Source organism: Vigna umbellata, chromosome 2 (assembly GCF_029865625.1).
Source record: "Vigna umbellata cultivar VRB3 chromosome 2, Vumbellata_1.0, whole genome shotgun sequence".
NCBI classification, from domain to species: Eukaryota; Viridiplantae; Streptophyta; class Magnoliopsida; order Fabales; family Fabaceae; genus Vigna; species Vigna umbellata.
Window position 1 is genome coordinate 50,785,926 of NC_142166.1, and position 12,164 is coordinate 50,798,089.

Sequence of the window (12,164 nt, forward strand, 5' to 3'; positions counted from 1 at the left end):
GTACGAGAATTATCTTTACAAAAATTACTTCCCTGAATTTCAAAACTCAGGTTTTCACAAGTATAAGTTTATTGAGAACCATTCATTGTCTAATCTGAGATTACATTTTAATAGGCGGCTAGTTAGCTTGTTACAGTTGTCTTCAAATTTGTCAAATGAAGCTTTAATGGTGAACGATGTTCCAAGAAATTCATCCTTATTTTTCAACTTCATAAATCACGATAACTTATGTTCTTAATCACCTCAGATTTTTTAAATCACGTTGTTTCCTCTAATAGAAATACAATACAACTGTTCATGATACACACACGCTTAACTTTCTTATATTAAATGTGGAAAACAATAATGTTAAAAGTGCTCTTTTGAATCTAAATAATCATACGACTTAAATACTCTCTAATATTTTTTTTTACTTATGACTTAAAAAAATGTAACTGCGAAAAAGTTAACGAGCAATATCATGTGTTGTATAAAAGCGTATATTTTGGTGGTTGTTTGAGACATTACGTCTGATTCATGCATTCTATGCAAGAATGAACACCGATGAATGGAAAGAAACATAAGTATCATTGAATAAAACTAAAACTAAAGCGCACTGGTAAGTCCTACTATTTAACTCCCCTCTCCTCTCCATCCAAACATAGTTCTTTATTGTTGAATTTAGTTTTTCTTTTTGCAAGGCTTTTACATTTTTGCTATTCTCTGATTCATAAACTTTCTACCTTTGACTAAAATTAAAATTATTTTTATTCAAATGGTTATATGTTTTGATATATTAGTTTTAGTTAAATTTAAAATTAATTAATTACTATAATTCAGGTAAGGAAATTAATAAATTATTAATATATCAATTCTGACCAGATTTAAATCCCCTGTCAGAATTGGCAACTTTTTACAGTTCGTTTTGGACTAGAGATATGTTTGGCCATGATTGTATAGGTTAATACTTGCCTTCTTAGAGTTTCCTTTTACTTCCACTACTTGTCCAAACACAACGTTCAGGAGTGGCAATAAAAGCTCAACCAAATCAGCCATGGCAAACTGCAGCTACCGGTCTTTTCACCAACCTCTTCTTCAAAACCCAAAACAAAAATCAAATTTTTATACATCTAACATAAAGAAGATCATGTACCAAAACAAATAAAGAAATTAAAGGACGTTGAAACCAAACAAATCTAAGTGATTTTGAGCGTGCAAAAGAGACTCGAGCAGAAAGAGAGAAGACATCAGTATCCCCACGCGTTGGCTTGCGTGTGGGATAAGTATTTTCCAGATTCTCTATCATTCGTCTTCAACTCTTGGTATCAGAAGTATTTAAAGCCCTTGGCAGCCAGGCTATACTGCACTGCACCTCATCTCACCCCACCACTTTATCACTCTTCACCATTCTCCAAGCCGCCAAACCCACACCAATGATCCCTTCACTCTCTCTCCATATTATTCCTCTTCTCGTTCTTCACATCCTCGTCCTAGCACCGCCGTCGCCGGCGGAAGCCCGCAATGGACAGTGGCAGCTCCTCCGAGAAAACGTTGGCATTGTCGGCATGCACATGCAGCTCCTCCACAACGACCGAGTCATCATACTAGACCGCACTGACTTTGGATTCTCCAACATAACCCTCCCCGACGGTAGATGCCGCAAAAACCCAAATGAGATGGTCGTCAAAACCGACTGCACCGCACACTCCATCGAATACGACGTCGCAGCCAACAGATTCCGCGCCCTCTTCGTCCAAACCAACGTCTGGTGCTCCTCCGGTTCGGTTTCCCCCGACGGAACACTAGTCCAAACCGGTGGCTTCAACGACGGAGATCGTGCAGTCAGAACCTTCACCCCGTGCCACACGTGCGACTGGCGCGAAGTTAACAATGGACTATCAGCTCGAAGATGGTACTCCACCAACCACATCTTGCCAGATGGACGACAAATAATAATCGGCGGTAGAAGACAATTCAACTACGAGTTTTACCCCAAGACACAAACCACGGCTAAGAACGCTTACAGTTTACCTTTTCTCGTTCAAACAAACGACGCCTCGGCGGAAAATAATCTCTACCCCTTTGTTTTCTTAAACGTCGATGGCAATCTTTTCATCTTCGCAAACAACCGCGCTATCTTATTCGATTACAATAAGAACCGTGTCGTCAGAACCTACCCTCAAATACCCGGTGGAGACCCACGGTGCTATCCCAGTACCGGTTCCGCCGTTTTGCTTCCGTTGAAGAATCTTCGAGAATCCAATCTGGAAGCCGAGGTTTTAATCTGCGGTGGAGCCCCGAGAGGGGCTTATCCGGATACTCTATCGGGTCGGTTTACCGGGGCGTTGAAAACGTGTGCTAGGATTAAAATAACCGACCCGAACCCGAGTTGGGTGATGGAAACCATGCCAGGTGCGAGAGTCATGAGTGACATGGTTTTACTCCCAAGCGGCGACGTTTTAATCATTAATGGAGCTTCAGCAGGGACGGCGGGCTGGGAATTGGGTCGGGACCCGGTATTGAGTCCATTTCTATATAAACCGAATAATCCGATCGGGTCGAGATTTGAGGTCCAAAACCCGTCAGATATTCCACGAATGTACCACGCCAGTGCCATTGTGCTTCGTGATGGTCGCGTTCTTGTGTCTGGGAGCAATCCTCACGCGTGTTACAATTTCACCAACGTAATGTTCCCAACGGAATTACGGTTGGAAGCGTTCTCTCCTTCTTATCTTGAGCCCGGATTCTCTGTCCTGCGTCCCACAATAGTGTCCCCTTCGTCCCAAACAATGGTGAAGTACGGTGAGACATTGAAGGTTGGATTTGAGGTGACCGCGAGTTTGTCTAAGGATTCGGTGTCGGTTACGATGTTGGCGCCGCCTTTTGCAACGCACTCCTTCTCCATGAATCAGAGGTTGTTGGTTTTGGAGGCGCAAGATTTGAGCAAGGTTGGGAACTCGACTTACGAGGTGGAAGTTACGGCCCCGGGTTCCGGTGTTCTTGCACCGCCGGGTTTCTATCTGCTATTTGTGGTACATGAAGAAATTCCAAGCCACGGTATATGGGTTCGGATGGTGTGAATTTTACTCACTGGCTGCTGAGACCAAGAACATATTTCCTTCATATTCTTATTATTTGTGTTCTCTTCTTTAATTGAAGTTATTTGTTTTTGTGAATGGCAGTTTCAGAACAGATTTGTTGGTGAGCATTTATTAACTGTAAGATATGGGGAGATAAGAGAGTCAAATAAAATTATTTACATTCTTCTTGGATTTTTCTTTTCGTTTCTTACACCCTTCATTTAAGAAGCTGGAAAGAAAATTTTCAAAGTTTCTTTTTTTTTTATCCATTAAAACAATACATTTTCTTATCTATTTATTTCTTCCATCCCTTTTTTCTTCTTCTTTATTTCACTCACAATACAAATACAAAAATCACTATAATTTAATTTTGAAACACTTACGCTAAAAAAGTTTGTCCTGGAAATCAGTTCAATGTGGATTAATATTCAATATAATTATTATAAAAGGAATTTTTTTATCTATATGAAGATCCATAATTTGAAAGGTGGGTTTATTTTAACAAAGTGGCAATTTTTTTTATGTTTTAAATCTTATTTAAGAGTCCTTTAACCTCTCGTTTCTTTTAAAAGTACAATTTCTTATCCTTATTGTTCAATTGAGTTTTAACATTTTAAAACCAAACTATCAAGAGTTTAAAAAGTATTTGATGCAATATAAATTATTTGCCATAAATATAAATATTCTTTGTATATTGAAAATTAGTTATTTATAGTGTATTATTAATTATAATATAACTTATTTAGTAAAAGATAATAATTTATTACAAATTTTAATTATGAAGAATAAACATTTATTCTATGAAGTACACGTATACTAAACTACTAGTTACTAATATTTTAGTTATTATAATATGTTCCATACGACTAAAACAGTAAAATGACAATAGATAAATACTTTTAAGCACTCAAATTACATTATAATTACAATTCATACTGTCATCTTAAAAAAAAAAAAAACTCTTCAAGAAAAGTATTGTGTATTGTGAAACCTAAATTGAAAGTGGAAGAATAATAAAGGGAGCGTGAAGAAAAGTATGGCAATAGTCTCATGCTTTCTGTTAAAAAAATATAAAAAAATGCAGCTAAATTAAAGTGCATTGTATTGTTTAAACAAATGCTAGCTAGTACAGATTATAGAACTTAGTGACGAAGGAATGCATAAAACTATATAATTTTGTGGATTAAGCAGATACAACATATAAAATTTCCACCCAATTACGAAAAATAAATTGATCAACTGCTGTGAAAAATCAATAATCAAAGTTAGTTATCGTAACAAGATTTATAAAAAAAATGTAAATTGAAGGAAAATTTGCAAAAAATATATTATATGAGACTTGCAAAACCTTTTGTACTGGGCTTGTCCTGACCAGCAAAGCAAAATGTGACACTTCACAAGGTAGTGCTGTAGCATATACATGCGTGAGAAATTTAGTTCAAATGCATCAATGCCATTTAATATTGTATGGTCGTTTTCATCCTTCAAATATAGGAATCTATTTGTGTTTCTTTTCTACATGTGCAACTAACTTTAAAGTAATTAAAGAGTTTAAAAATATATTTTGGAAATATTAACAATTAAGGTATTGCACTGTTGATTTTTAAATTCAATAGCTTTTTTTACGACATTTTGAATCTAAAATCTGTCTCCACTTAGTATTAAATTCATTTAAGACAGATAAAATTTCATATACTTTGATTTAAGAATCAAATTATTGTCTGTGTGTATATGAAATGAATATTCATCAATATTCATGGTTTATATAATATCATGATGTCTCCACTTTTTAACAATTAATATCCATAACTCTTTTATAGTATTATTTTTAACTGAGACTAAAAATATTATTTATTTACAAGTATACAATAATGAATATTCATCCAACACATAATACAAGATAATCATAACAGTTGTTTGTTTTTTATATTATATGATTAATTATAATAACTTTAAAAACTATATTCAAAATATTTTTCATTTAATTAGAGGCATAAAAACATTATAAATAAGCAATTAAACCAGAATATTTAAAAAGTTAAAAGTTTGGAATGAAATAGTTGTTAACAAGTGATTTTTAAATTTAACTCAATTCCACAAAAGTTTTGTGTGATTGAGTTAGACTTAAAATCGACTTCTTAACATGAAATCAAAATCAGGTTAGAGTTTGTCCTAGCGATATTTATTGTTTATTGGATATATTGTTCCATCTGTTATCGGGTCGCTACCGGACTATTCATTAATGTTTAATCTCACACTCAATATGTATATACCTCGATATGAGGGATTTTGTTGAAAGTCTCACATCGATTAGAGATAAAACAAATTTAGAGTATATAAGTAGGTGCAAATCTCACCTTACAAACCATTTTTTGTGAAATTGAATTAGGTTTAAAGTTCTTCTTTTCTTTTTTGATTTAACTCTTGTTACTATGGGCTTGTAGCTGACGTAACTGGCAAAATAATGAAAAGGAACCGTGCAGTTGACATGTCACGCAAGCACAGTTTGACCACTCGGTCTTGACAATCGTGGAGCAGAGTTAAGGCGTAATTAATGTGACAACGACTATTTTTAAACAGTTAAGTTGTGCATTAATGACCATTAAGAGGTAAATTAATTGGTCAGATTCATTTAAACTCTATAAACCATGTTTAATTTCGAGGTAAACTCACTTTGACTCATTATTGAATTACAAAAAACTTATAGAGAAAAATTTTGACTTGAGCGTAAGAGTATCTTTTGCAGGTCATCCCATACACCGATCGGTCACACAAAGCAAGAAGTCAGGAGAACGTTCGGCTCAGTGGAGCATCACTCAGGCAACTTCCTCATCCCATTTCACATAAACAACTCTTATTAAGATATATATCAATATTATCAAATTATCCCATTTGACTCAAAATTAAGATACCTGTCATTTGATTAGTTATATATATTTATTGACCTAACGGCATAATTTTAAAATTGGAATACTTTTAAAAAGATATTATATAATAATTTAATATTTTAAAAAACACATGTTTAACATAATTTAGTTTATTTTAAAATTATTTTTGCTGGTATTAATAAGAAACTAGTACTCAAATGAGATTTATATTAAATTATTAATATTTTAATTAAATTTCTTATCTCATTTAAGCTTTTAAAGTACAAATTTTGTTTTTTTTTCTCTTATTATTGTTATTTATATAATATATTATTGTATTAGGAAAAGATTTATGATACCTTCATGATAGTATTGGGCTTTCCAGTATCCAATTCTTTTTTGTTTAATTGAGATTGACACTTCCTTCAAAAATATAAAAATGTTATATTGGTTTTATATTAAAGTATGCAGTTTAATACTTTAAATTAATATCATCAAAGTAATTTATATTTACATGGTTTGAGACATGCAGGTATGAGTATATATATAAGAAATACGAGTTTTACATCCCATTCATTCTTAAGTTAAAATATATATTTTAATTCACTTAGTTCATAAATATTGTTACGACATCCTTGTAAGATTTTAAATATATATTTCATTAAATTATTTTAACATACCAATTTATTCTTCGCTCACTTTTTATTTTAATACAAATTATTAAAAATAAATGGAAATGATGTCATGATATTATTTAAGAAGGTAAGATAATATTTAAGAAGGTAAGCACGGGACAACTGTTATATGTAAAGATGTTACTAATCTGTATAAGCATGGAATATTTAAAAAAAAAATATTATTACTTTTTTAACAATATAAAATTTAAAATATCTTTTAACCCATACATATATTATTGTCATCATTTATTAATTTTGGATACAATTTTGAAACAATTTTATTTAATAATGTAAACTTAACATAATACATAAGTAAATTCATTACTCAAAGTGTTATACATTTATAAACATAGGATTAAATATGTTTATGATCTTTTAAATTTTAGTAAAAATTAAAATTAGTCCTTTTTAAACTTAACAAAATTAAGTTAAAATAATTAAATTCATACATTTATAAAATTAAAAGATAAATTGGACAATTTTTTTGAAAAAGAACTAATTTTCAATTTTGACTAAAAATTAAGGAACAAAAAACCTATAAATATATTATCATTACATTAATATTAAATTAATAATATACACTAATTAAATACTATCTTAATTATCATGCTCAATTCTATTTTATTTACATTTCGTCATTTTTTTCTTATATTAAAATTAGTTTATTTTAAATTTATCTTTAATGTTATAATAAGAAATTTAAAAGAGTAGCTGTTTGTTGAAAATAATAATATTTGAAAATGGTGTGAATGAAGTTAGTTCAAGATGGCATAAAACCTGACATTAGTAAAGATTCGTATTGGAAACCTCATAAGCTTCAACAAACATCAAGAATGGCTTCATTGGCTTCTGGATTTTCTGCTAAACGCGGTTTATCAGTGTGTCGGATCATATTGTTATGTTCAATCAACTCTGAATTCTTCTTCATGGGCCATTGTTTCTAGTTAGGAGTTTTGACTAATCAACCCCCAGCAATACCACTGTATGTCATTATTTTTGAAAGTTGATTTATTTATATTAATAAGATTAAATTATTAATTTTTTAAAAAATGAGAATTTCACTGAGTTTTTTTTATGGCAAACTATACCATTCAGGAGAAATAAAATTTATATATTTATATGTAGCATAATCTCTTTTTACAATGATTCAAAATTCAACATGCTCAGACATTAAAATATCTTAATAAGGCGTAAAGTAAAATATTTCTGGCAGGTTTTAGGGAGGATGAGGTGAACTAGAAAAGTGAAATTAATTACAATTAATTCGATTAGACAAGATATAGAGAATGCTATTACCATCATTAATCGAATCTGTAAATTTCATCCTTTAAACTTAATCAACATGCATTTTTAAATATCTTACAAAACAATCATTCTTAGAAAACATTTAAAAATATTCAGATTTTTATAAAAAAAAATTAATGGAGAAACATTACAGGTATTAATTAAAATTATCTGAATTAAAAAATGTTAACGACTACTTTTCAAATAAAAAATAAATTATACAAGTATATATAGACAACGAATGTGTTTATTTGTTTTTGAAAATTTAAGGTGTATTAATAAACCTTACACGATGCACCAAAATAAGAGTGTTGTGAAACATAATACCCTTGCCCGTTTGAATACTGGAAATGAATGCATAGTGCACGCATATATAGAAGAGAGCAGTGCTGCAAATGCAGCAGTATTTAAGGACTACCATTGCATGCAACCACACTCATTGCACCTCAGCTTCAAAGCATTAACTCAAATACCACCTTCCAACAACACGTTCTGCTGTAATGGCTACACATTACCTTCTTCTTCTACCTACCATCTTCTTCCACCTTCTTCTGCTGTTCTCCCTTACCCTTCCCTTCCCCTCCCAAGCTACCAATGCCCATTGGCAGATACTCCAAAAATCCATAGGCATCGTCGCTATGCACATGCAGCTCCTCAACAACGACCGTGTCATCATCTTCGACCGCACTGACTTCGGCTTTTCCAACCTCACTCTCCCCAACGGCGTCTGTCGCCACGATCACTCAGAAATGGTTACCAAAACAGACTGCACCGCTCACTCCATCGAATACGACGTCGCATCCAACACCTTCCGCGCCCTCTTCGTCCAAACAGACGTCTGGTGCTCCTCCGCCAGCGCCGTCGCCGACGGTAGCCTCATCCAAACCGGCGGGTACAACGACGGCGAACGCAAAATAAGGTCCTTCACTCCATGCGAAACAGGTGAGGACTGTGAGTGGCAAGAAACCGACAACGCCCTCGCAGTAAGAAGATGGTACTCCACCAATCACTATTTGCCAGATGGACGACAAATTATAATCGGAGGGAGAAGACAATTCAACTACGAGTTTCATCCTAAGCGAAAAACAGAAGAGAATAACAAACCCTACGAGTTACCGTTTTTGCTTCAGACTCATGATAAGGGTGGGGAAAATAATCTTTATCCGTTTGTTGTTTTAAACGTGGACGGAAATCTTTTTATTTTCGCCAACAACCGTGCGATTTTGTTTGATTACCAGAACGACGTCGTTGTGAGAACGTACCCCGAGATACCCGGGGGAGACCCTAGGTGTTATCCTAGTACCGGTTCAGCGGTGTTGCTACCACTGAAGAATTTGGAAGCGGCGAGGGTGGAAGCTGAGGTTTTGGTCTGCGGTGGGGCCCGCAGAGGGGCTTTTCAGCTTGTGTCCAAGGGTGTTTTCTCCAAAGCGATGGATTCTTGCGCGCGGATTAAGATCACGGATCCCAATGCCACGTGGGTGGTGGAGACCATGCCAATGGGGCGGGTGATGAATGACATGGTCATGCTCCCCAACGGCGACGTTTTGATCATAAACGGAGCTCAATCTGGAACAGCGGGGTGGGGGAATGCAGAGAATCCGGCTCTTCAACCGGTTATTTATAGAACCAACGGTTCGGGTGGGTCGCGGTTCGTGTTGCAACCCGCTTCGGATATTCCGAGGATGTATCATTCGACGGCCGTTCTGGTTCGTGATGGAAGAGTGATCGTAGGTGGGAGCAATCCTCACGAGAAATACGTGTTCTCTAATGTGTCATATCCTACGGAGTTGAGTTTGGAAGCTTTTTCTCCTTACTATCTGGACTCTCAGTTTGGGGCTGTACGTCCCATTATTGTAGAGCCTTGTTCTTACGTGAAGTTGATGTATGGCGAGAAATTGAAGATGAGTATTAAGGTGAATGGAACCCTGGTGCCTGAGTTATTGTCCGTGACGATGTTAGCGCCGCCTTTTAACACGCACTCCTTTTCCATGAGTCAGAGGTTGTTGGTGTTGTCGATGGGTGAAGTTAAGGTGAAAGGAAATTCAAGTTGTGAATTTGAGGTGACGGCGCCAGGTTCAGCTGTTCTTGCACCACCCACGTTTTATATGCTATTTGTGGTTCATGGAGACATTCCCAGCGAGGGAATTTGGATCCAGATGCAATGATTTCTTCTTTCTTTTTTCTTGCTACTGAGAATAATTCATTCTGCCTCACCGATTGTGTAATTTATTTTCAATTTGTTTGAAAATCATTATTTGTGTTTATCTTTGAGAAATAGATGAAATTCGTGTTTGTAATATGAAAGAATGTCCATGAGGTTTGTTTGAAATTATAGCTTAAAAAGTTTCAAATCTTCTTTTAATAATTATTTTAAATTGGTAAAATAAAATAACTGCATCTGACTATGTAACGTAGCCTAAGATTATGTTTAAGTTTTTTTATTAAATAAGGTAATCAAAAGTGAAAAATAAACTCGATAAAAAACCTTTTGGTTGATTATGGTTTTAAAGTGATAATGTATCGATCAAAATAAAAGCATAAGCAGATAAAAATAAAAACTAAATTCTCACATGATATCTAGACCAAAGTTAGCATCCAACACCCATCGGTTTATCTACTCTAGCAGCGCTCGTCAACTTTTTTGTAGCAGCGCTCGTCAACTCTCTTGTAGCGCTTGTCAACTCTCCTGTCTTGTCAACAAAACCAAGTTAAATGATGTTGGGCCACAACACTCGTCATCCAGGTCAAACCAGGTTAAAAGGTGTTGGACCACAATTGGGACATCATTTGAGTTTTGGACTAATAATCCAGCAGAAGATAAAATAATCAAGGATGTCTAATTAAAGATATTCATAAAGTTGTTTATGAGCAACCGATCGAATTTTAAGGTAAATCTGTTTAAGGTAAGTCTGTTTATATTTTATTAGACTTGTGATAACCTATAAATACAGGATCAAGGCTAAAAGCCAAGTACGTTCTACTCACACTCAACTCATACTCATATTCTCAAATACTCAAATAGTGATAATCATTCACTAAACATTCAATTAAGGGCCAAAGCTCTTCAAAACACACGTCTAACTTGAGCGTTGGAGTGCCTTTTGCAGGTACCTCCCCCCTCTACGGGTGAAGGAGAGCAAACGGTGCGAACGACCCATCGAAGGACGAGCATGCAGTTTATATTACAGGAGAGCGAGCGACAAAGTCATCCAAAAGCGGCAAAGTCACGTCAAAAAGATTTATTAGGGGTCCAATGACGTACTCACCACTTAGCCAAATATGGCATCAAGTGCTCAACCGTACAACAACTCGACCATTCGACCTTAGTGGTATTCAGTCATTTGGCTTCATAGGTGACAGGACCATGTAGACCATTCGGCCAAGAGGAGTGCAAGAACTGAGAGGTAAATCCCTCTCGCCAGAAAGTTGAAGTCAAAGACCGAGAGGTAAATCCCTCTCGCCAGAAAGTTGAAGACAAAAACCGAGAGGTAAATCCCTTTCGTCCGAGAGGTAAATCCCTCTCGCTAGAAAGTTCAAGACAAAGACCAAGAGGTAAATCCCTCTCGGCCGAGAGGTAAATCCCTCTCGTCAACAATCTGAAGTCAAAGACCAAGAGGTAAATCTCTCTCGCCAACAATCTAAAGTCAGAAACCGAGAGGTAAATTCCTCTTAGCCGAGAGGTAAACCCCTCTCGTCGGCTAGAAAGCTGATAACAAAGACCGAGAGATAAATCCCTCTCGACCGAGAGGTAAATTCCTTTGAACCAGAAGGCTAAAAATAAAGACCAAGAGAACATTAGCATGGCCCCTGCACAAGGACCACCACGTTGAACGTAACTCTGAAGTCCTATAATTAACCCGTCCATAAAACCGAACGGTTAACTCGGACTTGGGGGACATTATGTATAGTATGATATTTAGACTGAACGGTTAGCATCCGAGATCGATCGATCTATCTCTTGTAGCAGCACTCGTCAACTCTCTTGTAGTAGCGCTCATCAACTCTCTTGTAGCAGCACTCATCAACAAAACCAAGTTAAATGATGTTGGGCCATAGCGCTCGTCATCCAGGTCAAACCGGTAAGGTTGAAAATGGCAACATTGAGTATTGGACTAATAATCCAGCAGAAGATAAAATAATAAGGGATATCTGATTAAAGATATTCATAAAGTTTTTTATGAGCAACCGACCAAATTTTAAGGTAAATCTATTTAAGGTAAGTCTGTTTATATTTTATTAGGCTTGTGATAACTTATAAATAAGGGCCTAAGGCTAAA

General features: G+C 35.2%; 2 pseudogenes; both read left to right on the forward strand.

Moving 5' to 3' along the window:
* The first annotated feature begins 1,021 nt into the window (after positions 1-1,021).
* Positions 1,022-3,253, forward strand: LOC148204263 (aldehyde oxidase GLOX pseudogene; annotated as a pseudogene).
* A 5,134-nt stretch (positions 3,254-8,387) lies between these two features.
* Positions 8,388-10,194, forward strand: LOC148204264 (aldehyde oxidase GLOX pseudogene; annotated as a pseudogene).
* Positions 10,195-12,164: the final 1,970 nt, after the last annotated feature.